The 3,392-nt window shown below is 48.8% G+C and overlaps 1 long non-coding RNA gene across 1 annotated transcript; it reads left to right on the top strand.

Annotated features, from left to right (window-relative positions):
* The first annotated feature begins 1,100 nt into the window (after positions 1–1,100).
* On the top strand, positions 1,101–1,729 carry LOC119141164. The gene is made up of 2 exons (XR_005101862.1): positions 1,101–1,571; positions 1,656–1,729. It is a non-coding gene; the product is annotated as an uncharacterized LOC119141164 (long non-coding RNA).
* The last annotated feature ends 1,663 nt before the right edge of the window (positions 1,730–3,392 follow it).

The following is a 3,392-nucleotide window of genomic DNA, read 5'->3' as shown; positions in this document are numbered from 1 at the left end:
GAATGAGTTACTCTGCAAGAATAAAGGCATTAATGAGGTAATTTCATTATAGAGGCTCATCCAAGCCTATGTGAAAACAAGGGAAGTAAATGGAGAGGAAAGCCACCGAGGAAATTAGGGTTCCTTCCACACTAATTAATGTTTTGGGGCATTTAGTACAGGCACCAAATTAACTGCTCCAAAGAACTCCATTGAAAAAAAAAAATACATTGTTGCCCTGCCATGTAATTAGAAGACAGTACAAGCAGAACACTTAATGAGTATAAAGCCAGCCTTTAACTTACTCTGCACAGCTTCTGAAAACACGCCATTGTGGAGGCCTAAGTTTAAGGAAGCACTAGGCATACAATATAGGATTGTTTAGGTCCTTCTGTTCCGTGAGCTGTAAACAGGTAGCCCTGAATGAGGGACTCTTGAGACTCCTGGGAGGCCCAGCTTCCCAGGAGGGAAGAAGAAGAAGAAGAAAAAGAAGAAGAAGAAAGGGGAGGGGAAAAAAAAAAAAAAAAAAAAAAAAAAAAAAAAGTCTTAAATGCATCCACAGAGAAGAAAAGAAGGTGAATAGGCCCGGCACAGCCAACACAGTAAATGCTCACTGCTGTCTTAAGTGATTACACGGTGTTATGCCACTCCCTCTCATTGAGTTATCTTTACACTGCTTTTGTCTCCTCTAATTGGAGCTGATGAAGTGCTAATTGGTTGCTTTTTTAAAAAAGCACTATTTAAGCACTAGCAAACAGAGTAAGACAGCGTGAGTGGAGTTAATGAGGACTTGGGGGGAAGCCTGCCTACCTATCTCCCCACCTCACAAAACCAAACCCAGCCCACCCGCAGGCAGGCGTGCCCAGCGCTGGGTGCGAGCGAAACCGTGAGGGGAGATGGCTGGATGTCGGTGAACGGCAGTGCGGGGCTGAGTTCTGTGGCAAGAGGGGCTGCGCCGGGAGTCACGGGGCGCTCTGCTGCGGCCGCTGCCCGCAGCCGTGCTGCCGTACACCGGCAGCCGGCAGGGTTCAAGACCTCTGCGCTCCGCCTGGGCAACGGTGCCTGCCCCCGGCCCGGCCCGTGGGGGGCGGTGCGGGCGCGAAGCCAACCCGGCTCCGGTTTCCGCTCCACACGGAGGCGGCCGAGGCGAGGCCTATACCCGCTCCCGGGCGCGGGCCCGGGGAGGTGTCTCCTCGCCAGCAATTTAGTACCTTTGCTTTTAAATCGAGGTGCGCGCTGGTCGCACGCAGACCGACCACGGGCGCCGGTCCCGCAGCCGCCACCCCCGGCGGGAGAAGCGCTGTGCGGCGGCACCGGGCCCTGGCCCGGCCGGCAGCCATCGCCCGCACGCGCGCTCGGTGCCAGGCAGGGGCTGGCACCGGCAGCGCGCCGCGGCGGCGGGGGGGAGCACCGAGACCATCGGTGAGGCGTCTGCCACCGCACTCCGGCGACTACGGCCATGGCCGGCCTGAAGGCACTGGCGGGTATCGGGGGACGCTCCTCGGTGGCCCCGTTTCCAACACACGGGCCTGCGCTGAAAAACAGACCTGTAAAGCACTGCCTTTGAAAGTGTCAGAATGCTTAGTCTTTTGGTAATTTTGTGTTTTGAAAATGTTCTTAGTATAGGTACTTATTTTGGGTATGTAATTAATAACTTTCACAATGTTTTCCATTAGAACTCGGATGCAGAAACACCCTGAATATTTTGAAGCCCATGAAGAAAAGAAAAGGATGACTGTTTTTAAAATGCTTTCATAGTTCAACTTTTTTTTTTTTTGCCGGCTTTTATGCAAATTATTGTGATTAGCGTATATAGCCTTAAACCTGCTGCTACTACAACTGGATCCAGAAGTCCTAGTTTTGCCATACCCGTATCCATTTCCTAAAAAAGGTTTGGAGTGACATCAGGTACTCTCTCTGGACATCACCCACGCTCTGTAGGTGGGCTGCCTCCCTCGCGCATTCCTGCACCACCGCTGAAGTTCCCTGCTATACTGAAAGTACTTAGAGCCCTACTAGGGGGAGTACAGAGAGTATCTGGTCTGTTGTTGATGTTCCCTGGCAATACACAAAAACAGACCTGCAAGCTTTTTGAAAATGACACTGCAAATGCCTGTGTTAAACAGTCTCCTGCCGTTTCTGAATTTGTTTATGCATAGTCTACCCAGGCATGTGGGCACAGAATGCTTTTTCAGTACCTGCTAGGCTGCGTGTTTTACAAGTGATACCTTCGTGGCTCCAGGAAGAGCTTGCCCAATGATGACAAATTTGTCCTGTCACGGACACAGTACTACCAGGCAATACTCAAAATTATTCCAAGACTTCTCTGCTGAGCAGTTTCATAGTGGACAAAAAGAAGAAAGTGGAGCTGAAACTATTAAAATCTACAGTCAGCTCAAAAAGACAATACACCTTTTATCAAAAGAACTCAGATGGTCTGTTGATGCTGAAGAGAAATAGTCCCTCACTTCTGGTTGTGGGTTTTTTTTTTTCCCTTTCCTTTCATGACAAAATTTATTAGTTGGCAAACAGCCAATTACTTGGGTATGTGTTTACGCTTGGTAATTTGTACCCCCATTCACATTCTAAACCGGATTCTTTTCACTGTAATGCATGGTCACTTGCTTTTCTTTCCGTTGCCATGAAAACGAGGGATTTCTTGCTGGCTGGTAGAAAGAAATTTCCAAGTTAACATAGTTACAATTAATTCCTCTAAACGTGTTCCGAGAGCCATCCACCCATAAAATAGGCAACAAAGCAGAGCTCCCTGCTTTAAGAAGTCCCAAAAGATGCAGAGCTGAAAAAAAAATCAACCTTGGATCCCTTAAGGCTAATTGAGCAAATATATAATTTTTTTTTTTTCCTTTTGTGATTCATGCACTCGAAAATCTTCATGTGTTTTCCAAGGCAGGTATTATTGTGCCCACAGAGATCTGCACTCCTGTTCCTGCTGCCTGCTATGCTCTCACAGAATGCTTGCAGGAGGTAGTCCCTCGGGTTTCCTTTGTTTCCCATGGGATTAACAGCTTCTGGTTTACCACAAGCCAGCGTGACAAGAGTTGTGAAATTGCATGCCGTGCATGCTCAGATGTAATCCTTAAACAGGTTCTACCCTCTTTCCACTTTCCCCTCCACTTTTTGCCTTGCTGCTGTTGGGAATGATGCTTCCCAGGCGCCCTCCCTTCCTAACGAGCACAGCCAATTGTGCACCAGCTTAAATAGGTGTGACCTTCATTTTCTGAAGGTGAAGGTGATCCTATTATTAAAGAACAAAGAGGCAAGAGGGCTGGGGTCCTTCCCAGCTCCTCGTGTTCACAGCTGAGTGGTGGCTTCATGATGCTGTCTGCTGCTTCATCAGCTACAGCTTAGGGGCACATGCAGGGAATGAATGCAGCCCTTCCACACCTGAGAAG

The sequence above is a fragment of the Falco rusticolus genome, chromosome Z (genome assembly GCF_015220075.1).
Source record: "Falco rusticolus isolate bFalRus1 chromosome Z, bFalRus1.pri, whole genome shotgun sequence".
In the NCBI taxonomy this organism is placed as follows: domain Eukaryota; kingdom Metazoa; phylum Chordata; class Aves; order Falconiformes; family Falconidae; genus Falco; species Falco rusticolus.
This window is presented reverse-complemented; position numbering and strand designations above follow the sequence as displayed.